This window comes from Alligator mississippiensis, chromosome 3 (assembly GCF_030867095.1).
Source record: "Alligator mississippiensis isolate rAllMis1 chromosome 3, rAllMis1, whole genome shotgun sequence".
Taxonomy (NCBI): Eukaryota; Metazoa; Chordata; order Crocodylia; family Alligatoridae; genus Alligator; species Alligator mississippiensis.
Window position 1 is genome coordinate 300,385,537 of NC_081826.1, and position 27,143 is coordinate 300,412,679.

A 27,143-nucleotide genomic window follows, 5' to 3' on the forward strand; every position below is an offset into this window, starting at 1 on the left:
CGAGTGTCTGTGCGGGGGGGTGTGCGTGTTCGTGCGCGTGCACGGGGGGTGTAGGGGTATGTTCACACCGTGCAGTGGAGTTTGCTCACTCGAGGGGGTGCGTGCGTGTGCACGCCCCTGAGTTCGGAGGGGTGCGTGTGTGTGTGGGGGGGGGTGCTGTGCATGAGATTGCGGCCCTGAGTGTCGGGGGGGCGGGGGGTTGTGCTCTGTGCAGGGGAGAGTGAGTGTGCGTGCGTGTGTGTGCGTGCCTGTGCTGGGCATGGAGCTGTACCCCCGAGTTCCGGACGGCGCCGTGTGTTGTGTAAGAGGCAGTGCCCGCAGGCCTGAGTGTGTGTCTGCGAGCGTGAAGTTGTGCTTCTGGGCTCGAAGGGTTGTGTGTTTGTGCAAGAGGTTGCACTCGCCGCTTTTGCCCGTGCCGTGCCTCCGCGCGTGCTTGTGCTCCCCTGGGTGCGGGGGTCGCGTGCGTGTGCAACAGGTTGTGCTCGCGCCTCGTGTGTGCGCGTAGACAGGGGGCTGCGCCCCTCGCTTCGGGGAGCGTTGCGTGCGCGTGCAAGGCGCTGTGCTCGCCGCCGGTCTTCGTGTGCGTGCGTGCCGTGCCCCTGGGTCCAGGAGAAGGAGGGGGGGGGGTTGTGTGCGTGTGCAAGAAGCTGCGCCCGGGCGCGTGTGCCCGCGAGCAGCAGCAGCACTTCTGGAAAGGCTGGCTAGGGGGGGCCGAGCGAGCGAGCGAGTGGCTGCATCCCCGGCGCTTCTTACCAGTGGCTTCCCCGGTCACATGGGCTCCGGGCGAGAGTTTAAAAGAGCTTATCGCCCTTCCAGCCGGTGCAGACGGAGCCGAGCCGAGCCGGGCCGAGCCGAGCCGGGGCGGGGCGGGACGGGACGGGACTGGACGGGACCTGCCGCGGGCGCGTGAGTACCACGGGCCGGACCAGGCAGGGCAGGGCAGGGCAGAGCCGGGCATCCTCCGCCCGGGCTCCGGATCCTGCTGCCGCTGCCGCTGCCGCTTTGCACGGGAATAAAGGCAGGCGGGCCCGGCGCTGCCGCGTGTGCCGGGCTGTGTGCGTGCGTGCGTGCGCGCGTGCGCGCGTGTGCCCCCTGGACCTCTGCTCCCTACTGGGGCTGCTGGGGCGGGGGGGTAGTGTGCCCCCCGAGACCCTGCTCCCGACTGGGATTGTTTAGTTTGGACCTCAGCGTGTTTACGCTTGTGTGTGTGTGTGTGTGTGTGTGTACACCCCCACAGACTGCTCCGTATGGGATCTGCTCAGTATGGACCTTAGTGTGCATGTGTGTGTGTGTGTGTACCCCACTAGGTCTCTGCTCCTTATTGGGGTTGCTTAGTATGGACCTCAGTGTGTTTGCGTGTGTGTGTGCTTCTGTTCCATATTGGATGGAGCAGTATGGACCTTAATATGTGTGTGTGTGTGTGTGTGTGTGTGTGTGTGTACACCCCCATAGACCTCTGCTCCTTGTTGGGGTTGCTTAGTATGGACCTCAGCGTTTTGTGTGTGTGTGCATACCGGCATGGACCACTGCTCCAAATCAGATCTGCTCAGTATGGATCTCAGTGTGTGTGTGTGTGTGTGTGTGTGTGTGTGTGTGTGTGTACACCCCCAGGGGCCTCTGCTTCATATCAGGACTGCTCATTAGGGACTCAGAGGGGTGTGTATGTGTGTGTGTGCCCACCACAGACCTCTGCTCCATATTGTAACTGCTCTATAGGGACGGGGGTGGGGGTTATACCGCTCTGCTCCGTATGGTATCTGCTCAACAGGGACTTCAGTGAGTGTGTGTTGTGCGTACCCCCATAGACCTCTGCTCCTGATTGGGACCTTAGTGTGTCCGATACACCTCTGCTCGCTGTGGACCTTAGTGTGTGTGTGCGTGTGTGTACCCCCATAGACCTCTGTATCATGCTGTGACTGCTTCATATGGACTCAGTGGAGTGTGTGTGTGTGTGTGTGTGTGTGTGGAGACCTCTGCTCTGCATTGTGGCTGCTCAGGATGGACCTTGGTTGGCGGGGGGGTGGGCGGGTTGCATGTGTGTGCGCACACCCAAGGGACCTCTGCTCCGTGCCGTACCCGCTCAGCAGGGCCGTCGGCCGGGGGTGAGGGTGCGATGGGGAGTGAAGAAGCCCCTGGTGCCGGCAGCCAGCTGCGAGCGGGGCAAGAGGAAAGGGCAGTGTCCCAGAAGGCAGTGGCAGGGGCTGGGGTGCCAGGCTTGCTGGCAAGCCGGAGGGGGCTGGGGCATGGGCAGGGGGCTCCCTGCTTGCTGCTGCCGGCGTGGGTCAGAGGAGGCAGCGACCCAGTGTCAGCAGTCCCGCGCTGCAGCTATTCTGCACGGCTGATTGATGAGCTGGAGCGGAAATCCTTTCTTCCCCCCTTTGGCTTGTCTGAGCCCCGGCTTTCTTCTCCCTCCCTTGTCCTGCCCTTCCCCCTCTTTGCCTCTCCACCCCTCTGGAGCTGGGAGACCCAGCCCTGCTGCCGGCCTGCCTTCCCCTGAGCATGTCCCTGGGGTGGGAGGGGAGCAGCCGGCATCTCCCCCAGCTGCTGAGCTGCCAAGGCCGGGGGTGGGAGAGCGCCTCGCCTCGCCTGGTCCCACTGCCGCCTGGAGCAAGGGGGTGCATGGATGGAGAGCAGGGAGCGTTTTCCCTGGGGGGCTGGAGGAAGCACCCGTGGCAGGGTGGGCCCCATCCCCCTTGCTCCCTGCCTCCCAAGAAAAGTTGCACAGAACAATAGTGGTCGGCCAGGTCGCTCGCGGGGGCTCGGCAGGGAGAGGGGGCTGGGGAGCCCCTGCTGTCCCCTGGCTGCACGGGGGCAGCAATCTGGTTCCTTCCCACCCGCCAAATTGGTGCGGAGAGCAGCTCCCGGCTCCCGACCCAAGCTTCTCCCTGATGCTTGGAAGGACACCCAGCTGCTCGGGCCCCGCAAGGGCCTGGACGCTGGGAGTTCAGGGTCTCTCTCCCTCTTGCAATCCTCTGCCACCCCCTCCGTCCCCAGGGCACGACTCTGGGCTCTGCGTGCCTGGCTGTGACTCCCCACTGCTGCCCTGTGCTCAGCTGCTGGGCACCTAAACGGGGCTGCGCGGTCCCGATGCGGCCCCACACATGGGTGGAGGGAGCTCTGTGCTGCCCAGACCCATGTGGGGAGCAGCTACGCCAGGGCTCACATCAGCGGCTTGCAAAGACGCTCGGCTCCTACGGTCAGGGCAGCGCTTGCAGGTCATTAGCCTGCTGCTCCACGAGGAGCCTGAGACCCCACAGCCTGCCTCTGCCACCCCAGAGGGTCTCGGTTTGCACCCCTCCTTCAGATGGGAGGAGAAACCCCATGCCCCGTAGGTTGGGGCCAGTTGTGGGGGGGAAATCCCTGCTTTGTTCGGTTAGCGGGTGTTATGGGGAGTGCTTAGACACCCAGCCCTGTGGAGCTGTTTGCAGGAGACCGTGCTTGCCCCAAAGCCTTCGCAGTCCAGACACAATGGGTGCCCCGGGGCAAAGGGAATGGGTGTAGCGGCATCCTGCTTTTACCGATGGGTCCATCCATGCGATGTGTCCAATGCCCCTTGGAGCGTCTCTGCCCCCTGCCCCCCCAGGCCTGGCCAGGGCACTGCTTGCAAGCTTGCTGCCTGCTGAAATAAGAATCAGGCCCTGTACTTTCACGTATGCCTCCGGTATCCCCGGCCCCACACGGTGATTATTCAGGGGGAGTTTGCATGTGGGCAGCCTTGCTCTGGCATGGGTGGGAAGGGGCAAAGCTGAACTGGAGCATGCCAGAAAACAGAGAGAGGTCTCCACAGTCCGGGTTTCTCATCCGGGTCCAGTTTATTGAGAGAGAAAGCAGCTCTCCAGCACCCAGGCGAGCTCTGATTGATGGAGAGGTTGGTGCTATTTGGAGGATAAATGGCTTTTTTATTTTTTTTGGATTGGGGGGGACTTCTAGGGAGTGATGCCCTGGGGGGCCATGAGTGTCCTCATTGCCCCTCTTGCGTCCGTGCCCAAAGGGCATAGGCTGGGTCTTCCAGGGGCGCGACAGGTGGCCCCAATGGTTGTCACCGCTCATTGAGTCTATCCATGCCTTTCACTCCTCCAGGGGGTTGTGCAGATGGAGGTGCCTGCCTGGGCGGATTTGGCCCATGGGAAATGCCCCCAAATTGGCACCTGCTGCTGTGTGGATCTGCACTGAGGAAAGTCCATCTGAAGCTGCATTTCTCAGTGCCAGGGCAGCACCATGCACGGGTGCTGCACCAATTGCTCAGCTCTTGCAGGCAAAGCAAGGCTGGGCCTGCTTGCTCCTGGCATGGGTGGTGGCAGAGGAAAAGCAGGGGCATTCGTTCCCCAGGACCTGGGACCGGTTCAAGGCCCCAGCATGACGCTAGGGGGCACCAGTGCTGCTAAAATATTTTTTGGGAGAGGCTGGCAGGGAGCTCCTGAGCGTGCAGGCTCACGAAAGGCCCCACAGTGTGTTTTGCCAGGGTTGGAGCGTTAACCCCAGTGTCCTGGCCACGTCCCCATCCAGGCAGCACGCTCTTGGCTTCTGCCTGTTCTTCCACTACCTCCTATTTCCAACCTGCCACTCCGAGAGGACGCAACGTAGGCTCTTCCCGGGGCAGGCGTCCACGCTTGCAGCCGATGCCGCGTCAGTGGCTGGAGCAGGAGCAGCCACACTAAGATCCACGCACAGGGAAGGGGTCAGAGAGGAAGGGGGACTGAGCAAGCCAGCTATAGAAAGGATCCCTCAAGTTTCCCAGCACGGCTTCAACTCTCCAAGGAAACTAGTGATGGATCAAGGAGGCAGCACGCAGACCGGGGGAAAGACAGAGCTGCGTGAGAGTCACAGCTGAGCCAAGGCCTGGGGCTAGGCTGGACGGGGGGTTCATGGCTTTCATGCTGTCTTTGCAAGGGCATGTCCCGAAAGACCAGACACTTTGTGCGGGGGGCTCATTGGATTGATTGTCCTGTGTGCTGCAGGTGCCTGTGTGTGTGCACATGTGCACGTGCATGTGTCTATATATACCGGAGTGTGCGTGTATATAAATGTGGGTTTGAGTGTGCTTATATATCTATACATATATTCATCACAGGCCTTTTGGCCCTTAAGGTCTGGGGGTGTGTGTGTGTGTGTGTGTGTGTGTGTGTGTTTGTGCATACATTTATATAGACTGAGTGTGTGTGTGTATATAAACGTGAGTTTGAGTATACTTGTATCATCTATACATATATTCATCACAGGCATTTTTGCCCTTACAATCTGGGAGTGTGTGTGTTTCTATTTGTGCATGCATCTGCATACACTGGAATGTGTGTATATAAATGTGGGTGTAAGTATACTTGTATATCTATACATTTCTTCACCATGAGCCTTTTTGCCCTTAAGATCTGTGAATGTGCTTATAAGTGAGTGTACACACACACACACACACACACACACACACACACACACGTAAATACTATATATTTATACATAAGAACACCTATTTCATGCCATTCTATATTGAGACCTATTTCTCTGGTTACAGCAAACCTAGCAAAAAGCAAACAGAGACCTTGTACTTTGGGAGGATTCGATGTTTCCCTTTCATGAATTTTGATGGTTAATAACTTTGTTCACATTTGCAAGCATTTCTTCCCTGGTGCTTATCTATGTAAATTTTTTGCACTAGCAGAACACGGGGCAGGGGGACGTCTCGGGTTCCTACAGTTTAATCAGCACTTCACAACAGCAGGAGCCAAGCTTCTGAACTGATTTTTTTGGGTATTTGATAATATTTTGATACATTAATTTCTGACTTTGTTAGCTTTCAAGTGTCTGGTGTCAGAAGCTACTGGATTCTTTGCCGGAGCAGCTGTCGAGGTGTCTATCATGAGGCCTCTAGTAATATTTTAAATGGATGCTGACATTCATCTCAAACATCCTTGTTCTGTCTGGAGCGTGTTTGTCGACTCTTGCTGCTTGTAGCGCCGACGAGGGCTGGGAATCGAAAAGATGAGCGAGCGGAGACGCATGTTCTCTATTGTGTCAGTTTGTTTGCTTTGTGCCTTTGACAGCACTTGGTGCCTACTCAGTTCCTGCGCATCTCCCCCTGTGCGTGCATGAGCGTGCAGACAGTTCGCACAGCTGCTGTGCGAGTCTTGCACCGCCACCAAAGAGATGAAAACACTTAGAAATGCAATTTTTTTTTTTTTGTCTATCTTTTTTTTTTCTTTCTCTCCGCCTCACTTAAAGCCATGCGTGTTGGCAGGAGCCGGTGTTGGGCCGGGAGCTCCTTTGAACTCGGGTTGAGAAGCTGTCTCCCTGGCACGCTGACACCAGACACTTAAAAGCTAACACGTTTGGAAATGAATGTACCAAAATATTATGAAATACCAAAAATTCAGTTCAGAAGCTGGTTTCACGGGGGCTTTCCAATGGGTTGCCCCGACTATGGGACTTAGCTGGCAGCACTCCTCCCTCCAGAGAGCACCTGCAAAGCACCGGTGATTCAGACGGGCATCTCTAATCCTGGCCGGGGAAGGATAGACGCAGGGGTACGACTGGCTCCGATCGTGTGCTGCATTCGGGACGAGGGCGCGAGCTCTCGCCCAGGGGCTGCCTGGCTCCTGGCTCCGATCTCCGGGTAGGACGGCGTGGAGGCTGGAGGACTCCACCCCCATTCAGGTGACTTGAAAGCCCCCCACGGGGCTGTTGCCAGGTTTCCTCGGTGCTCCGAAGGCACATTGAAGTCTCCAGATGAAAGGGAGCTGCCGTGAACGGAAGAATTAATATTAGCTCCTGTTACCTGGGTAATCTCCTTTCTCTTTCCCTTTGGGTCTCCTCTGTGTCTGTCCCTGTTTGGCTACGAGGCTGGAGAGGCTCGTGATGGAGCGTTTCCCTAACGGAGTTGCCATTGCGGACAGCTCGGGGCTGTTGCTGGCGCTGCGGCCTGCCGGAGACGAGCGTGGGGAGGGGACGGGGGAGCTCTTTGCGTCTGCCAGTAACTGGGTGTGCGATGCACAGAGAGCCGGGGGGGCAAGGGTGACCTGGCAATGCCGGAGGAGACGGGGGTGCAGAGGGCATGGCTCCTTTCTTAGGCTGGAAATGTTGCTAGGCAAAGGATCTGCAGCCATTCCCTGTGGACCTTACAATTAATATGGATGGGGCTGGAGTAACCCTGCGGTAGAGCCCATCGGATAAGCAGCGATGGACAGGGCTGTGCTGCCTTTACGGAGCTGGTCCTGGGGTTAAAGCAACAGTCTCCTGGTGTCGTGCAGTGGGCCCTGCCACTTCCTGCCTGCGGGGCCTTGGGCAAGGCCCTTAGCCTCGACACGAGGCACGAGCATCCTGTGAGTCTTGCACTACTATGCTCCTCTCTCCAAACGGGGTGGTGCAGTGGGGGCGATGGGGTCACAACCTTGACCTTACCATAGCTGCTGGCAAGGCGATGCGACGGCTTCCTCCCGCAGGGGGTCTCGGCACCACCTTTGCCATAGAAATACCAAGTGATGCCTTCTGAGCAACTCTGGGAGCTGGTAGTGGTAGCAGGCTGTTATCCGAGGCATGCAAGCAGAGGTTTAGCGCGCGTGCCGCACAAGCGCGCAGCCAGCCTTGCCATCCTCTCGGGTGTGCAAGCTGCCTCGTGCTACCCCGAATTAGCTGCAGCTTGTGGGTCTCCTGGAGCCCCATGGCTGGGTTCAACGGTGCTGATTTGCTCCTGCAGGAAAATCCAGCGGAGCTCCCTAGTTACCCTGTGTCGACACATCCCCTTGGGCTGGTGAGAGCATATGGGGACGGGGATACGATCCTGGGGCAGCTCCACCTGGCTGTGTCCTCGCCGTGGAGCGGCAGGTGAAGACGTCTCGGGCACCGGTGCACCTGAGAAGCAGCCTCTGACTGAGCAAGCTCCATGACGCTGTAATGCGCTGCCCAGCTCGGTCTGGAAACCCTGGGTCCGAGCCCCACCACACGTGGCAGAGCTCGAGGAGCTCCCCCAGGCGATGGCTGGAAGGGGGATGAGCTCCAAATCGCTTGCAGTATTAGTGCAAAGACTTGATTTGAGCTTCAGCTTAGCCTGGGGCGTTGACTTGCCTGCATTTGCGAGGGATCATCCGTGGGTCCCCGGAGCCAAGGCTTACCCAGGAGCAGCCGTGTCTGCCCGGCTCCAAGTAAACACTCGCTAGGGGCAGAGCCCGGTCTTAGCGCGAGGCCTGTACATGCGGAGCAGCGTGGCTGATTTCCCTGGAGTGACTCGCAGCCTCACGGTGATTTAATTTTGACCGACCTGCCCCGGTCTGCAGCCGTTTGCATGACGAGCTGCATCTGGTGAGCAAGGAGGCTGGAGCACCCCTTTCAAGACCTGGTGAGCCACCTCGGGGTGCTTACTGTGTGCTGGAAACCAGCCGTGCATGTACAAAGCCATACATCCGGGGATCAAGCCTTGCTTGGACCCCACGGTGCTAGTGCTCTGCTATACCAAGAGCAAAGGGCACTGCAGTGGCTGGTCCTTCGTGTGCATCCCCCTGTAACACGGCAAAGTTGGCTGGGAGCAAGCAATTGCAGCGTCTGCTTTGGCCCCTGGTTCTGACCTTGTCCAGGAGGGCGTAAGAGGCTGGTTTACACCATAAGGGCTTTGCAGCTGTGGTTGCTCAGTGCCAAGCCTCCATCCAAGCCTGTGCCTGGAAGGTGGCCCTTTGATGCTTCTTGTGATCCACGAGAAGCCTAAAGTTTCAATGTTCGGAGGAGTTTCCAAGCCCAAAGCAGGGGGAGTGCGCTCAGGGCTGGGGGCAGGACGCCAGCCCAATTCTGGGCTCGTTGTGGCAGGGTTATTCATTTGCAAAATATCAAACAGTTCTGCCTTGTGCCCACATCCCCCCTAGCTCTGCTCTCCCCCGGGGGTGGGAGCCCAGGGGCAAATGGCTTAACCCTTGCCGTGCCTCAGTTTCCCCCGTCTGGGAAATAAGGACTGAAAACAACCGAGCCCTTCTGCTCAGAGGGCGGGGAGGTGCGATCGATAGATGTTGATAAAGCGTTTTAGCTTCCTCTCCGGGGACGGGGGCTATCGAATACTACTAGAAATAATCCTCTGGAAGAAAGACGTGGGAGAGTTGGCGGTTCGGGGGGATCTCATGGCTGAAGTGTGCCTGAATGGGGGCTGATTTTTGGTGGGGCAGAGGGGTAGTTCTCAGCTTTTTTTAATGTCCCTTGAAGGGAGTCTCAGGTTGGACCCCCCCCCCCCAGCCCCTAGTTGCTCCCAAAAGCCCGTCGTGTTGCCGTCAGGGGTAGCTTTGTCTGGGGTGGGGGCTGTACTGTGCAGCGGTGGGCAGCTTTGATGGCTTCCTAGCTCTCCGTTATCCTGTTGCTTCCCCCGGTCCCGTGCGGGGAGCCCACACATGTTTTGTGCACCGGTGGGCATCCTTCATCGGACCAGCTGCGCACGGACCCGGCGCTGCTCTTCCCTGCCATTCATAAAAAGCCTTTTGCTGCATGGGCTCGTCTGAGCTTTTATTGACCCGGTTCCGGGAATGATAGAGGCCGATGCGTCTCCAGCGTCCGCTCCTGCCAGGGCTCCGGAGCGAGGGCCAGCCCCTGCTGCTGCTGCTAGGTTTCCGGTCTTGAGAGCATCAGGCGTTCGACAGGCCCCCTGGGTCCACCGGGGAAGCAGGTGGTTGTTTCATCGGCTCTGCCACCGACTTGCCACGCGGCCTTGGGCTTGTCATTTCCTCTCCGTGCGCCTCCGACTGCCGAATGGTAAAGCAGGGGCAGAGCTGCAGTGATGGAGCCTCGGCCACGTGCAGCGAGGGCTTGTTCAGCTGCATGGAGCTGGGGCTTTGCATCCTCCGAGTCCCGGGGCTGCTGGGTCGGGGAAGGTCTGAGCACCGCAGGTAGCGACACCTGTGAGACGTGCAGCACCGTATTATGTTGGAGCGGTTGCTTTTAATAGAGATGTTGGATGCCTGGAGCTTTCACCAGCTGGACTTTGAGGCAGGACAGGGATGGCGAGGCACCCCGGGGCCTCCGGGTTCATCTCAGCCAGACGAAAGTTCGAGGCCGGTCACCGCCTGCTGACACCAGCCTCGTCACTGAGATGCTTTGCCGAGTGTCGAGACGGCGGCTGCCTTTGGCTCGGACTCAGGCGGTTGATCTCCACCCACGGGGGACTTGGCCGTTAGCTAATTACAATTAGGGGAGGGCTGTGCCGTCCTCAGCAGGAGGGACCGGGGACGCGCGCGGATGTTGGGTTTATTGCATAATAAAATATGCATGCGGTAATTTATCCTCCGGGAATTTCCATGGCAACCCATCGCCGCACCTCGCATGCAGTGATATTGGACCTCGCAACCGCCCCGGCGGCGGAGGGGATAACTGTTGTCTGTGGAGGGAAACTGAGGCACGAAAGGCAGCTCAGGTGTCTCTGCACCTTCTGTTTGTCACTCGTCCTTTTGGTGACAGCGCGCCTGGGGGGTGACCGTGGAAATGGCGTTGGGCGTCTCCACCTTCCTCCTCCCTGATTCTGTTTCTGAGCTGCCAGAGATGCTTTCCCTAGTTATCATCCCCTGCAAACTGCTCCCGATGCAGGGAACCCGGTGCAACCCCCTGGCCTCCGGTGCCAGCTGTAATAAAGACCCTGCAGGGGCATCGTGGGCGTGCAGCATGACCGCACTGGTGTCAAAGCCGGAGGGTCCAGACTAGAGGGTCTTGCTTGGGGTCAGACCGACGCTGCAAATCTGGGAGGGATTTTCTCCCCTGATTAGAGCGGTATAAATTGGAGGGTTTGCTTGCCGCTGCCTGGGGTCTCTGGAGCATCTCTGAACCCCCTTGGACGGTGGTGTCCGCGGCCCCCCTGCTTTCCCTGGGGCAGGGTCGGGGCTGTGGTAGGGTGACTGTTGTGTTGCTCAGAGGTTGGACTGGGTTTATCTGGGCAGGTCTGATCCTGCCTCAGGGGTTGGACACCTCTGCCGGTCCCTTCCAGCCCCACTGCTGTGGGACCCTGCGATGATGGGTGAGGACGAGGTGAAACAGGATGGGACGTCTTCGTGGTCCGGGCTGCACGGGGCTTGTCCTGCCAGGGTGAATATTTGCACGTGCAAAAGGCAGCAGATGGGATCCAGAGGGGCTTGTGCAGAGTAAAGGAGAAGTGTCGGAGGCACTTGGCACTCCTTTAGGACCCGGCCCAGGTTGGTAGTAACCCAGACGTCACCTCTTGGGTGGCCCGTGTGCAATGAGCCCGGGTCCTGGCAGGCGAGACATCCATCTCTCTACCATCGCCAGCAGCGTCGACACTAAGCAGCTGCTTTCTTGGCAGCCTTCAGCAGAGAGGCCAGGCCCTTGACGTGCAAGGAGGGGAAATTGGTCTCCGGTCCCTGGAGGCAGTCGCTCCAGAGCCGTGCCCAGCCCAGGGAGCCGCGTGCAGACACACCTGCCTGTTTGGGGACAAACAGAGGCCCGGTGGCTGCTGCATGAACACGCGTGTCGAGGCTTGTCTCCTGTAACCAGCTGGTTAATTCTTGCTGGTTGAATTTTGGACAGAGGCTGGGGTTTTGTTCTCAGCCTCTACCTCTGTCTTGCTCTGGGAGCTTGGGCCAGCGCCTTCTCTTTCTGTGCCTCAGTTTCCCCACCTGTAAACTGGGCCAGCTCCACCGTTCGCATGCGCTTGGTGACGTGCTGCTGGAAAGCGCGGAGGAAGATGGCACAGATGCAACGGGGGAAGCAGGCATGGGGCTTTTATGTACAGCGTATTTTCTACTGCTCTGTCCAGCCTTATTTTTTAATGTCCCAAATGCTGCAGCTGTCTCCCTTACCAGGGGAATTGGGCCCTACCCGGAGTCACCTTGCTGCTGGGTAGGTTACGAGTTCAAACCATCCTTCTCCTCCACTTCTCCCTTCTCCCACCTTCACATAAATCCCTGTTTTCAGGATGGTGCTTCAAACTTTTTCCAGTTACCCCTGGACCTGGCTCTCCCCCAGCGCCGTCGCGTCCTTGGCTGATGGGAATTATCAGAGCGCCGTTGAGTTTCTGGCTAGGAGGGTGGCGAAGCACTCTTCCTAGCGATGAGACACCCCGGTAGCGCAACGTCCCACTTCCAGCTTAATGAAGTCGTGCCGGTGTTGCTGCCTCCCCTGGGGATGGCTGTCTCTCCAGGTGCAGGCTAGTATCACGGTGACACGTTTGATCTGTCTGCTGGCTGCTCTCCCCACGAACGAGCCCTGCTTTTCTGTTCTCCGTTGAACCGTTTTGCTCCACAGCGGTGTTCGCTTGCATTTCTCCCAGGCCAAGCCCCTGCTCCTAGCTTCCCGCAGTCCCTCCGTGCCATTGCTCACGCCTGGTAGCTGTTTGCTGCTCCTCATTCATTACCCTCTTATTTCTCTGGGGATTTGTCACAGCAGGGCTGGCCCTTTGCACAGGGGGCTGGTCCCACCTGAGAGCAACTGGTGGGTTTATGCCAAGTCCCCCTTGCAGACCTGCAGTCTGGTCTCTGAAGGGTGGCAAGGCTGAGGGACTTGGAGGGAGAGGCTGGGTGTCTGGCTGCCTGGGGTTGGGGAGACCGGCTTGATTCAGTGATGGGGAGCAGCTGGGAACCCCTTAGCTGGGATACAGGGAAGGTGATGGTCTCTCCAGAGGTCCCTGGGCTTGGCAGAGCTGCCTCACTTGGTGGGCAAGGATGTGAAGCCGGGTGCTGGTGGGGAAAGCAGTGGGGAGGCTGCATCTCATAAAGACTGTGCCCTGGAGTCTGCAGAGGGGGTGTTGCTGGGGGTCCTCTGGCCTGCCAGCGAGTTGTTCCCACTAAACCCGCTCTTATAGGGTTTGGCAACCCAGACCCTGTTGCAATGTACCCATCCCCTTCTACGTGCCAGCCTGACGCTGAGCATCCCGTGACCCTGCGTGCCTCATTGCACTCCAGGGAGGCAGGATCCACCCTAGCGTCTCTCCTGCAAAGAAGGCCACCAGCATCCTTGTCTGCGTGGGTAGGAGCTGTGCCGGCAGATGCAGGGCAGTGATCCTTCCCCTCTATTCAGCACTGGGGAGGCCACATCTGGAGTCCTGTGTCCAGCTGTGGGACCCCACTACAGAAGGGGTGTGTACACATTGGAGAGAGTCCAGAAAATGTTGGGGGGCTGGGGGACAGGACTGGTGAGGAGAGGCTGAGGGCACTGGGCTTATGTAGTCTTCAGAAAAGATTGAGGGGGGATTTGATAGCCGCCTTCAGCAGAGGGGTTGCAAAGAGGATGAAGCTGGGCTGGTCTCAGTGGTAGACGACAGGACAAGGAGCAATGGGCTCAAGCTGCAACAAGGGAAGTTGAGGTTGGATAGTAGGAAAAACTTTCTCATGAGGAGGGTGGTGACGCACTGGACCAGGCTATGCAAAGAGGTGGTGGACTCTCCATCCTTGGCGGTGTTGAAGCCCCGGCTAGACAAACCTTGCCTGAGATGATGTAGTTGGGGCTGGTCCTGCTTGGATGCAACCTCCTGATCTCACTTCCACCTTAATTGTCTATGATTTGAAGCTTCCCGTACTGTAGAGGAGCTGCACGCCTGTTTTTTCCATGGATAGATACATTCCTGGAAGCCATCCCCACAACACTAACCACTAGACCCTTTATCCAAGCCATTCGTGTCGGAGGAGCCCCCGGCTCTGCATCCAGTGAGGCCGAGCAGCCCTTCCCAACCCGGCTGCTCCGGCTCTCCCAAGACCTGATGGCAGTCACTCCTGGCTGGGTAGTCCTCCAAGCCGGCCTCACGTGGGAGACGGCATTCGGCGGACGCAGCCCAACACTACTTAAAACAAGCCTGGAGCTGTCGCGGACACGATAAGATAAAGCAGGGTTATGATTTCCCTGTCTGATCCCGGAGCCTCTTGCATTATTTAGCGGGCGTAGCGCGAGGTCACCAGCCTCTCTGATAATTTTCATTAGAGGAGCCGGAGAGGATAATCACCTGCTCAGGAAAACCAACTTGACACTGTTTATTCAATAGTTTGGGTTTAACGGCAAATAAACACAGGATAATAATTACGAGGACGCTGTCAAGGTCAAGAGGCTCAAAGAGTCTCTCCTGTCTCCTCCTGCATTTACAAAGACCCTGCAATTCTTTATGCCGGCGTCTTTTAACATTCAAACCCAAAGCTTCAGAGCTCTTAAAGGAGAGTCGGCGCTACTGAGGCAGCGTGCGTGAGCAGCCTGGTAATAGCGAGGTAGCGCGTGCCCCGCTGTGCGCGCACGACCTTACACGCTCACAGGGTACACAGCGCACAGGTACCTGGAGGGCGCGAGCAAAGCAAGCAAGCGGCACCGTGCGTGCCTGTGGTCACGTGCTAACAAACCGGTGTGCACGCAGCTGCACGTGGGCCGTCTGCTGCTCTTGAACTCGGTAGGGAAGCCCAGGGCAGGAGGAGAGATAAGCGCACAGGAGGCCCTGGGGACTAGGAGGAATATCTCCAGTGGGGTCTGCATGGGATGAGAGCACCGAGGGCTGGAGAGACGTGCCCTGCTCGGCGTTCACGGTGGATGTGCTCGCCCCGGAGAAGGTCTCTGTTACGGAGGCTTTGAGGATGAGGAATGTGCTAAGACCAAGGAGAGATGCAAGACTTTGCTTTCCCGCGGGGATGCTGCATGCTGCTAAATCGCCGCCGGGTGCAGCTCCAGAGAGAGGCATTGGGGGAACCGGTTCGGAGCTGGGGCTCACGACTACGGCAGATCGAGGGATGCGACTCTTCCCCTCCGTTCAGCACCGGGGAGGCCACATCTGGAGTCCCGTGTCCAGTTTTGGGCTCCCCACTGCAGAAAGGATGCGGGCACATTGGAGAGAGCCCAGAAGAAGGCATGAAAATGGTTGGGGGCCGGGGGACAGGACTTGGGAGGAGAGGCTGATGATTTAGTCTGCAGAAGAGAAGACGTAGTGAATAGCCGGTGAGCTGTGCTTGGCCAGGAGAGGCTCCGTACTCAGGCCAGCTTCCTTCCCCTTTGCTGGGCTGTGATTGACGCCCCGAGACACGGGCACCAGAATAAACCCACCCTCGTGCACACATGCACACTCCCTCTCGCTCACTCTTCATCAGCCTGAGAGACCGGAGGAGAGGAGGCTGGCTTGACAAGTTGTTTTGAAAGCGGATCATTTTAGGGTTGGCTTTTTTTAATTCCCAGCCTCCCCCCCCCAACTCCCCTCCTCTTTCTCCGTGCATGGCAGAAGAAAAGCATAACTCCTCTTGGTTTAATTGGCGCTTTGCGCCCGTCTCCTGCCAGCGCGCCATAGGAAGGGGATTGTCGACATCAAAACGGCTCGGGACGTTTGGGAAGCTGCTGTTGCTTGCTTTCCGTCGCAGAATCCCCTGGTTTTTTTGCTCTGTGCGAAGCTGGGCCGCGGCGCACGGCAAAGCAAAAGGCAGCGCTCCCTTGCAAACCCGCTCTCCCAAACCTGATTGAAGTGGGAAGCCAGGCTCCGAGCTCTGAGAGACGAGCGCTCGGGGCCTGACCTTCTGCTGATGGCAGCATCTGAGCACCTAATTGGCATGCTCTGGCAAGGCTTCAGACCCGGTTTATGCGGTTAGGAATAAGGCCTGCCGGTGCCGGCAACACACACAGCACAGTGAGAGCACGGAGATCAGACAGGGGAGTGCTTGAAACTCCTTGGGCTGTGCTTGTGTTGGGGGGTGGGGTTGCTTTGTGCCTCAGTTTCCCTTGTTCTTGCACCCCTGCACCCCCTCCTTCAGCAGAGGGAGAGCCTGTAATGATCCCTTTATCTTCCACCTCCTCCAGCCCCGCTAGGCCACAGAGCTGCCCGCCACGTCCCTAATGGTGCGGAGCCGTCTGTGGCCGGGGTCCCGGTGGATGGAGGAGTCCCCAGCTGTGTATCTTGTCCAGGCAAGGCTGGTGGAGGGGGCCGTGTTGGGCTTTCCTCACCCTGCCCAGTCTCTGTCTCCTCATCCAGGCCAGACCCGGCAGACGTCTCTGGTCCACGAGTGCCATGCACCGGCCACGGCGTGTCCTGGGCACCTCCACGCCCTGCTGGATGGGACCGAAGACCTCCAGACAGGCAACGTCCTTCTTTAGCTCGAGGGCAGCACCCGAGGGTTTGCAGCGGGCAGGCTAAGACGTCCAGCCCGGTCGCTGCGATGTGGCAGCCGTCTGCAGCGGGAATGATCAGAAGGTCCCGTGAGAGGCAGTGGGGCCTAGTGGACAGAGCACAAGGCTGTGGTATAGCGCACTCTCTGCTGCTGCTCCTCTGGGTGGCCTTGGGCAAGTCCCTTCACCTCTCTGTGTCCTGGCAGCCCCGTCTTTTGTTCTCTACTGGCTGCAGGCAGCACCGGGTGCACCTGGGCTGCTCAGAGCTGGCTCAGCAAGGGGCAGGATTCGGAGGCCGCGGGGGGTGCAGGAATAGCAGGGGGTGAAAGGCTCTCGTTACTCTGGTCTGGCAGCTCTCAGCTCCTTGCTTTTGGGAGCCCTGCATAGAAAAGGCTCTTGGAGGGGTGTGATTTAATCCAGGTTTGTCCGACTCGTCCTGCCTTGGACTTTGCCGTGCTCTCTGTGCTTCTCCTGGCAGCAGCGAGGAGTTTTCCTGGTGCGCCGAAGCCCGAAAGGAGGGCGCAGCATGGGCAACACATCCTGGCTTCTCTGCTGAGCTACCCCTCGGTCTCAGCTGTCTCTTGGGTTGCGGGAGCTCCAGCACACCTCGTTATTCATAGTTGCATAGTGGTAAGGGGGTGGAAGGGACCTTGCAGATGTGCATCAGGGCTGCTCGGTGCTCGGGGCTGCACAGAGAGAGTGCAAAATCCCCTCTCCCCAGGAGCTTATCCTGGGAGGTGGTGGCTGGGGGAGGGCAGGGGACCAGCATGATGGGAAGTTGGAGCCTTTTTGCCCCCAGCAGCTTCATTATTGCTGAGTTTTTTCTCTAGGCCTTGCAGCCAAGGGGCTGTGTGGGGGAGAGCGCGAAGGGCTTGGGTGCAAATAGGAGGCTGGCACCAGAGAAGGAAGGAGGCAACAGCTGTGCTCTGGGCTGTGTTGTGTCCATGCTGGCTGGAAAGGATGCAGTCGTAATGGTGCCGTGGGGCAGCGAGCTCTCCATGCATGGGTGGAAAGGGCTCCCGGGGCCTAGGGAGAGCCGGCGGTGAAGATGGTGCCCAGGTACAGAGCCAGGGAGACCCTCTCATAACTGCTCAGGCAGGGTTGCTGCATCCGTGGCTGGGGTGAAGATGAAAAGCAGCATTTCAGCCCTGCCGGGAGACGTCGGAGCAGGGTCCAGCTGCCTCTGGCGTCATGGCCTGGCAGGCAGCTCACCCACGAGCAAAAGCATGTGGCTTCATCCCTCTCCGTCCAGTGGGGATAGCCATGGGCTGAGTAAATCTGAAGGGCGATGGGGCTGCCGGTTTTGCTTGGCATTACCCCGTCCAAACGGGGAGCAGCTCCAGATGGGTAGCGGTGCAACTGAGAGATCAGAGTCTGGCCCCAGGGGACGGGCTCCAAAATTTGGGCGAGGTGATGGGCCTTTCCCATTGGTTGGGGGGTACCAAATTGTAGGACAGATCTCAGGCCTGAGCACAGTGCCCGTCTCAACTCGGCTCCTCTCTGACGAGGTACGCGCTCTCTTTTTATCGGACCAACATGCACATTTGCTGCCGTCACCCCCCCTTCCCCGTTCCCTTTTGGCTTTCTCTTTTCCACCCCATGGTTGCCCCATCAGCCGCTAACAAGCTGCCAGTCACTTATGCAGATAAAGAGATGAGACCTCCAGGCAGGGATGGAGGAGGGGACGCGGTGCCTGGCATCGCAGCACACCCTGCAGGCATCGTGGCCCGCCCGGGGCACCCCGAGTCCCTGTCCCAAAAAGCTTCCAGGCTGGAAGAGGCACGGCGGATCGGCATGCTCTCCATGTCGCAGACACAAAGGGCATGCAAAGAAATGCTGTCCTCCAGCTGGGACTGGGGTAGAGGAGGCCATGCAGCAGCTGCAAAGGAGGGGAAGGGGAAGGGGAAGGGGGGTGACGGCAGCAACGTGCATGTCTGTGTTCGGCAGGGCCCGGGAAGCGTGCTGACCTTTCCGGGCAACATCCTCTGTTGCGGCAGAGACCTCGGCTGCCGGAGCGCGCAGCTGGGTGATGAGCTGCGCTGCAAACGCCGCGTTTCTGGAATAGGGTAGAGGCTTCAGAGCAGAGTGGGTCTGCGCTTTCGAATGAAACTTTAGGGGAATCCATCCCCAAAGGGAGCTGAGTTGGAGAGGCCTCAGCCTGGTTTGTATCTGCACCTTCCCTCGGCCAAGTGACTGCTGGGACGCCTCTGCTGAAACCAGGCAGGGATCGGAGACGTCTGGGCTTTGAAGGGGGAAGCCCAGGGTGTGAGTGATGGGGGCAGGAGTCACCGAGGCAGGGGCTGCCTGCGTCACGGGTCCCCTGGACGTCCACGTCCCCCCAGGCGCGCAGACTTGTTAACGAGCTGTAACGGGTGCATGTTTGTGTGAGCCAATTAAGCCTGCTGGAGTTCCTCCTCCTCCTCCACCCGCAAGCACGAGCAACTGCACCCAGCCCCGAGAAAACCTTTCCATCCCTTCCTCGCTCTGCACACCTGTCCGACGCCGTGGCTGGAGGCCACAATGTGGCCCTGTGCCTCCCTTCCCACGCTCCTCCTGCTGCGTTTGCATTCCTGGACCCTCCTGTTAGCTGCCCCGGCTCATTGCCTTGCTGGCTTGGCAGAGCCGTGGCGAGAAGTGATTTTTTCCCCCCTGAAATTGAGCTGCTTTAATGAGCATCATTTTGCCCTGTTGCAACAGCCACGAATCCACCTGCGCTGCCAATGACGCTGGCAGAGCTTTCCGGTCCGGCAGAGCCGGGCTCGGGGCGTCCCGTTTAACTGCTCCGGAGGCCAAAGGTGTGAAAGTGTCACCGGTGCTTACGTGCGGGGAGAGGGGGAGTGCGAGCCGCTCGTGGACTTATGAAAAGACCTGCAGCCGGCCCGGGATCAGGTGCTTGTGATCGCAGGGGGATTTGCAGGCTTGCTAACTGCAGGCACGTTGCCAGCATGGCACGAAAGAAACCCTCCTTAATCATGAGTCGCGTACCCTAGCATTTCGGCGTTGGATTACTTAAATGCGTACTTACAATGGCGTTCCCCGGGCGCCGTGCCGCAGGACGCGTCTCCATGCAGAGATAAATGCACTTGGAGCCGTAGTGTACTCGTGTGTGTGTGCGCTCGTACCAGGAGAGGCATACGCCTCTGCTCGGGATGCACAATGCTCCCGTCCTGGGCAGAGGCCCACCTCCCTCCTCCTCCACCGGAGCTATTTTTAATGCTTTGCTTTTCTTTGCCAGCACATCCAAACACCTCCTCCACCACTTCCCAAAGCGCTGGCTCTTCCTCTCCAGCCCCTCGCTGGGGATTGCTGCAGCCCCGTGCTTGCCCTCCGCCTCAGCACCTCCTTACTTCTTCTTTTTGGGTTCCTGCAGTGGTCTCTATCTTGGGATTAGAGACCGGCTCTGCCTTTATCAGCAGGTGGTCTTAGCAGCCCTGCGTTTGGATGCTACCGCAGGGGACGGCCTGCATGACAAGGACGACGGAGGGTGGCGGAGGGTCTCGTTCGATTTGGTTGGGGACCCGTTCCACGGTGGGGCTGCGCGATCAGGCCGCAGGCCATGAGCTGGGCACCGTGGCACAGGGAGAGGGCAGATCATCAAGGCACCGGGCAGCGATGGCTTGGTGACCCGTGTTGCAACACGTGGGCAATGCAACTCAGGTGGAGCTTTCTTAGGGCGATGTTGCACTCCTGCCTCCTGGGTGAGGATATGGAAGGGCTGGTGCAGCAATTCACTCCTTGTATGAACATAGAGATGGGTCCTCAGGACGTCCGTGTCCCCCAGGCCTGGCCTTTGCTGCAAATCCCCCTGTGATCACAAGCACCCGATGCCGGGCCGGCTGCAGGTCTTTTCATAAGTCCGCGAGCGGCTCGCACTCCCCCTCTCCCCGCACGTACGCACAGGTGACACTTTTCACACCTTTGGCCTCCGGAGCAGTTAAACGGGACGCCCCGAGCCCGGCTGTGCCCTCTGCCAGCATCATTGGCAGCGCAGGTGGATTCGTGGCTGTTGCAAAACAGGGCAAAATGATGCTCGTTAAAGCAGCTACATTTCAGGGGGGAAAAATCACTTCTCGCCACGGCTCTGCCAAGCCAGCAAGGCAATGAGCCAGGGCAGCTAACAGGAGGGTCCAGGAATGCAAACACAGCAGGAGGAGTGTGGGATGGGAGGTACAGGGCCACGTTGTGGTCTCCAGCCACGGCATCAGACAGGTGTGCAGAGCGAGGAAGGGATGGAAAGGTTTTCTCGGGGCTGGGTGCAGTTGCTCATGCTCACAGGTGGAGGAGGAGGCACTCAGCAGGCTTAATTGGCTCACGCAAACATGCACCCGTTACAGCTCGTTAACGAGCCTGCGAGCCTGGGGGACGTGGACGCCCAAGGGACCCGTGACGCAGGTAGCCCCTGCCTCGGTGTCTCTGCACAGCCCTGGGGAGGACCAGGAGCAGTGGATATAAACTGGAAAGCCGCTTCAGGCTGAACACCTTGGCAGTCAGGGTGTCCGGAGTGGAATAAGCTCCCTCCAGGGATGGTGCAATCGCCTACCCTGGACACCTTCAAGAGGAGACTGGACGGTCACCCCGCCGCGGTCACTTGACCCCACTTGTCTTTTCCTTCCTGGTGCAGGGGGCTGGACCCGATGATCTACAAAGTCCCTTCCACCCCCTAATGATCTATGAACACTCCCAGCATTGCTGAGAAAGCCCTGCCACGACCCTCTCAGACTGAGGAGTTTGTGGATCAACCAGTTTGAATTGCTTGACTGTTGATGCCCAAGGACGGGACATGCAGGAAGGTTTTGCAAGGAGAAGCCGTGGAAAGGGACGCAGAAGCCTTTGGGAAGGAGAGGGGATGGTTGGTTTGCACCTTATAGACTAACCAAAGTAGAGCACAAGCTTTTGAGACACTGCTCGCTTGATCGGATGCCAGGAGAGGGGTCAGGACCAGGCTTTCCTAGCGCGTGTGCCTTGTGCGAGAAGACAAAATCTCAAGCTTCAGGAGCACCTGCACTCAGCTCAGAGCGACTGTGCGAGGGTGGCGGGGAAGCTGGGCTGGGGAAACGTGTTCAGGATTTGCATCTGTCCAGATCTGTGCAGTTTGGGTCCCCGTAAATAAAGAGCAAGCGTGCTTTAGACTAGAGCCCCAGGCAAAGTCTGAATTAGGACCCCGAAGAGCTTCATGCATTGTACTGGCATGGAGGATGGTGTGGAGCTCTCGGTGCTGACCCGGTGGGTGTCAGGCCACGGGCCGGGGGTCTCACATCAGTGAGAGGCTGTCAGACAGCCCTGCAAATGTCCCAGAGAAACCAAGGGATGACGAGGCGTGACAGATCCAAGAGAGAGGCTTCATCCCCAGCTGCAACCAAACCTACGTGTGATGGGCGCATCGGGGCTTCAGGCCAGGTCTGAGGATGGGGAGCGGTCTCCGGACCAGCTGCCGGTCGAAGCGTGGTGGAGGAAAGGGGGCCCAGCCGCAGATCCAAAAGGCAGGGCCTGCCCCGAGGTCCATGCATTTGAGAGCATGGAAGCGAGTAGCAGATGACTTTGCAGGGAAATCAGCATTAAAAATAAAGCTGCAGAGGAGGACTCATTTAAATGTCAAGGAGAAAGCCGCCCATGGCTGCCGGCTCGCAGGGTCGCTGATCCCCTCTCCACAGAGCTTTTGAAAGCACTTTGCTCTCTGATTAATACCTTCGTAATCACTGGGCGCCTTCCCGAAGGCAGAGCGCTGAGCATGATCAAGCCGTGGCAGTCGCAGGGTGAACTTGAAAATGCAAGGGGGCGGAAGGGGCGGAGGGCAGTGCCTCCGCTGTTCGAGGAGGGCAGGAAGGCAGGGGCGGATGGGAAGGCAGGAGGCAGAGGACAGAGGTGTGGGTTTTTATTGCCTGCATCCCTACAGTCCATCCTGCACCGAGCGGCTGAAAGTCCCGGGGGGTTTGCAGCCTTCTGCAGATACCGTTGCAGCCCGGTCGTGCCCTGTGCCACGCGGGTCTGCCTCCAGCGCAGTTAGCGTGGCAGGCTTCTCCGTGGCTCCCCACAGCCGTCCAGGGGAAAGGCACTGAGTGCAATGACTTGGGGTTTCCAACGCTGAGCTCTGGTCCTTGGCCTGCTGCGGTGGTGCCAGGCTGGGCTGGGCTGCCAGGCTGGTCAGGTCCTCGCTTGCTTTACTGCTCCGACTCGTTCGGAAAGGCCGAGGAAGCGTCTCAGATGTTTGGGTCTTTGCTTCTGTTCGTCCAAACCCGCTTCAAAGCTCGGGCTAATGCATCGGTCATTCCTCACCGCGGTGTGTGCTGTCCTCAGTGCATTGCAGAAGACACACGGCTATAGGTAGCGTGGTGGCACAGATGGCCCGTCAGGCTCTTCCTGCCTCCCCGTGGTCACTCTGTGCTCTCCTGGGGGACACGGCATCTCTAGCGACTGAGCCCCTGGCTCCTCGGACTCAAAGGCCTGGCCTTTGATCTCCCAACCCTTCCCAGCTCTCTGCGGTCACTTCAGAGAGCTGCCATCTGCCCCAGTCTGCACAGCTCTGACTAGGGGTCTAGGAGCCAGGATGCCTGGGTTCCCCCCTGCTCTTGGGGGAGGGGGTAGGATGCTGGAAGCAGTGCATCCTGGGATATGGGAGGACTGAAAATTGCTCATTTTCTTTCCACGGAGCAAACTGAAGTTACCCTAACATGAGCTGGGTAGCACAGCCCGGAGTAAACCCTCGCCTGAAGTGGCGTCACTTTAAGATGCTCTGAAGGCACTTAGCACGAGTTAACGAGCCTTGATGAGCGTGGGGACGCTCAGGTTTTGAATGCCCTTAGCGTGGTCTAAGTGTAATGTGTGTCTTCTCCCTCTGTCTGCAGTTAACCCATTGTATTCTCCACGGCCCCCTCTCTAGTAGCTGAGCCCTGGCATCGCTCCACCTTCACCCCCAGGGCTAATTCAGGGCAGCATTAACCCATTCCCTCCCAGGGCATCACAGCATGCTGAAAAGTCAGAGAAACTGAGGCATTTATTGTAAAGAGTTAACCCAGAAATATTCCAAGCTGCTACCCCAGTCTGTCCCACATGTGTGGACACTCGATTTTTGTTGCAAGGTTGTTTGTGGTCGGGCTGCACAGCCGATTTAGTATGGGGTCACTGATGGGCAAAGGACTGCACGTTCGATGGTTCTTCTGTGATAGCGGCAGCAGGCATCTTACAAAAGCCGGGCCTTGCTCATTAAAGCTTTGCTCCCATTATCCTGGCAGGAGAGCTGTGCCAGTTCTGATTTTGCAGGGCTGGGCCGGGGGAAGGACAAAACATTAAGATGCCTTGGACCGAAGGAATGTGGTCAAGCATCAGTTATCTGAGCTGTCCAGTGATCTCAACACCAGCCAAGCCACCGCCTGCGGTCCAGGGAACGAGGGAGAGCGCTAACGACCGGCAGAAAGGGAACGGCTTTAAGAACTCGCGGGAAAAATCAGAATAACCAACAAATGGAGGGGAAAATAAAAGGGGGGATGAGATTGCAGTCTGGCTTTGGAGTGCATTGGCTTAATAAGTGTTTCATTAACCGAGCAGTTTGCTTTTATGAACAGGTTTTGGTCCCAATTAGTCCGCATAATTGACGCTCCACTGTATGTCATAAATTTCTCTGTTGAGAAGCAAACAGGCCCCGGCAGCCGGAGCGGGGACCCCCTGGGAGTGCCGGCCCAGTCCCCCGCCAAGCAGACTTGCGGAGGACTAGTTTTTCATTCCCTTGCAAAGAGGAAGGGATAGGACCAGGCCTGGAGGCCTGCACGGATCATCCCACCCGAATGCGCGTGGGCTGAGCACGTTAATGACTGCCTTGTCATGCGTTAACATGACATTTACACCAGAGGGGACCTGTCAGACCTGCAGAGATCTCCTGATGCAGATATCCTCCCTGCCATGCCAGCAACGCACGGGAATGGGAGGTAGGACGCCAGCCCCCGGGGGCAATGCCGCTGCTTCTGCCCATCACCGCGTTTCCGCGTCTGGCTGGGTTGGCTTCTAGCTGCTTCGCGAGCCCCCGGTGCTGTGACTTGAGTACAAAGGTGGCTCTGTGCAGTCTTGGTAGACCTGTTTCGGGGGACACTTAATTGGCATTTGTTTGCTAAGCAGGGATTAGTGCAGTTCGGAGCTTGGATGGGAGACCTCCAAATGACACGGATCCGATCCAAGGCAGGGCGGCACGGCGCGGCGCAGCACAGCCCCTTGCAGAGATACCGGGAGAGCTCTGGAGCAGTCGTGCTTGCAAGCTGGAAAGCAGGGCTGGTTAGCCAGGCTCCCAGCACCCAAGCCACTGGGCCGTGTAGACCTGGCAACCTGCCTGGAGCTCTGGCGTGGATCTGCAGGCCACGGCGTTGCTGCACCCCAAGCGCCCCGGCTTGGTTCAGGACTGTATGTGCCATCTGCCTGACGAGGCCTTTTTGGGAGGGTGAGGCTCTCGTAGCCCTGCCTTGAGGTTTGGGGGTGGGAGAAGAGAGGCAAGACTGCACCACGCCGCCCGCTTTGAACGGCGTGTGTGGTCCTGGCTCAGCCCGGCCCCGGCATCTTTGCGGAAGCGAGCGCTGTGCGAGCACTTGGCACTCCCCGCGCTCTCCGGATGGAGATGGGAGCCAGGCTTGCTGCAGTCTGGCCCTTTCAAGTTTATGCGCTGCATGCCATTAAGTGCGGCGCGTTGCTATTACCAGCCGGCCAAAGGAGCTTTGCTTTCTCTATTAAGTACGACGGTGGCGAGATTAATATGGAATAGTAATGTCTCTTGCATGTGCGCTGATCTGCTCGCCCGTCTCCCCAGGTCTGGGTGGGTCCTGGTGGGTTGTAGTGGCCGGTCATTTTTTACCAGTGCCTGTGGTGTGGGGAGGGGAGGCTGGGTGCTTTCCAGAAAGATAAACAAGGCAAAAGAAAGCAGATTGCAGGGGGGTTGGCTCCGAGAGAGCTGAGATCAGCTTTGGAAGAGCTAGTGCAGAGACATGATGTGGAGGATTGGGGAGGGGGGCAATGCCCTGCCACTCAAATGCCAGCCCCGAATGCCCACGGACCGTGGAGTCGGCTCCCTAGGTGTTCCCGTGGCAGGAGCTGTCAGGGCCAGGGATGAGGATGAAGGACAGCCCTGCTGCTCTGAGCCTCCTACCATCGGTCAGCTGGTCCAGGCGCTCTGCTCCAGGCTCGGGGCCTGCCAAAGGGTTTTTTTCCTCCCTTTTCTTTCTTCTCTCCCTGGAAGCTTTCAAATGCAAAGCTGCCTGAAGCCTCCAGCCCCCTTGCAAGTCACTGGGAAAGTGCTTCCAGCCCCTCTGCCCCCCCCAGGGACGCGGCCGGCTGCCAGGACACGGAGCAGGAGGCAGGAAGTCCGGGCGGGTGGTGAGAGCATGGAGCCAGGGACTTCTCTGCCACTTTCTTCCCTCCCCCTGGCACCTGGGCAATGCAGTGGGGCTCCAGACATCACGAGGCAGCTGGGCTGGCGGCACGGCTAGTCGCACTGCCCCCCATCCAAACCATCCCCGTCCCCGAATCTGCTTAACGTGGTTTGTCCAAGTTGTGCATTGCCTCGTGTCATTCGGGGTCCTGGAGCAACAGCTCAGGCAATAAATGCCCTGGCTCATGTGGGTAAATGCCACCGCGGCTCATCCTGCTGTGGGAGGTGGGTCTGAAACTGGGAAGAGCCTCGCCGTCCCAACCCGGCTCGAGCGAGCTTGACAAGCTTTTTGGAGGTGCCGAGGACCGACGAAGGACAGAGTGAGTCAAGAGCTGGCCGAGTTGTTTCCTGCCAACACGTGCAGTGCAGGAGCCGTTTTGACCCAGAGGCTGCAAGTCCTTCGTGGCCTTATCGTGGCTGATGCGATCCCGTGCTGAAGCAGTCCGATTTTGGGGGAGAACGCCAGACAGCAGGGGAAGACGTGGGGTTTGCCAGGCTCTTGGCAGAGGCAGGCAGGCCGGCCAGGGTTTTTTGACAAAAGAGCTCTGTTCCAAAACTTTTCACTTGCAAAACGATGAGGGAGTTGTGGGCTCTGGGGGAGCACGGCAACTGCCCCTCACCCTTGCTCTTCTCCAGGGGCATGCATAGGCTGGCTTTGAGGTGGCCGGGGGCAGAGTGGCACGTGTTCGAACGGGTCCAAGGCTGGTCCCCGGTTTGCTTGGATGACGAGATGGAAATGGCAGGGTCGCAATGGTGGCTGCTACGAAGATGCTTGCTGGAGGGGGTCACTTCCAGTGCTGTCCTATGCAGCCCGTGTCATACTGAGGACTCCCCGTCCTCTGGCTGGGGAGTCCCCCAGGACATTTCTGGGCTGCAGTTTAGCAGAAGATGGAGGAGTTCCCCAAGGTGGGGTTCAAAGGCTTGGAAAGCATCCTGTGCACTGTAAATACAGTAAGAAGTGCGGCTTGGGTCAGAAAGGGCACGGGGAAGGTGGGCATAGCAGGAGGGGGTGTCCGAGGGCACGGGGATGGAGCGCTGCTCTTCTCCAGTCCAAGAACTGCCCGCCCAGGGTCAGCGGCTTCCTTAGAGTTGGTTCAAAGAGGAGTTTGCATCCTGCAGGGAATCCTGATAGTTTTTATCCTCCCTGAATTGGGGCAAAACAGTTGAAACGTCCAAGCTCTTTGCAGGAGGAAACACTCAGAAATGGTGCAATAATATTGCTTCAGTTTGACCCGGCCTCCAAACATTGTGCAACCAAAGTCAGCTGTTGTTTTCCTGTGGGCAATGCTGTTTGGGGGCCGATGCCCCCTCTTACCTAGGCCTGGTGCCAGGCTGGGATTCCCGTGAGAAGCCCAGCTGCCTGGGCTGAGAGGTTTTCAAGCTTTTCCTGATGGGAGTGGGGGGAAAAAAATCAAAATGCATTGGCAAAATGTTTGCAGGGAGCTTCGATGGTGCAGCCATGGCATTTTCAGTGCAGTACTTTGCATCCACTCTGAGCCCAAGGCTGCTGTCGTGCTGGTTAATGATACCCTGGGATGCCAGGATTTGTCCTCAGCTGCTCTGGGAAGCCTGGGCGCAGGGTAGCATGAGCCGGGACCCGGCTGCCCTCTGCGGTTCTGGTGCAGGGTCTGCCTTTTGCCACGTGCTCTCCTCCGCGTTGGGCCGAAAGCCAGGCTTCGTGGGCGGGGGGAGAGGCTGTGGGTTTGATCTATGCCAGTTG

The 27,143-nt window shown here is 58.4% G+C and overlaps 1 protein-coding gene across 4 annotated transcripts in view; it reads left to right on the top strand.

Annotated features, from left to right (window-relative positions):
- Nucleotides 1-817: 817 nt before the first annotated feature.
- Nucleotides 818-27,143, top strand: part of CNTFR (ciliary neurotrophic factor receptor) — a 293,745-nt gene continuing 267,419 nt past the window's right edge. For 3 of the 4 annotated variants that reach the window (XM_059725338.1, XM_059725336.1, XM_059725339.1), the window contains exon 1: nt 818-906. The gene's annotated coding sequence lies outside the window, so the exon portion shown is untranslated. The remainder of the gene's footprint in view (nt 907-27,143) is intronic. The other variant, XM_059725337.1, reaches the window with a different exon arrangement.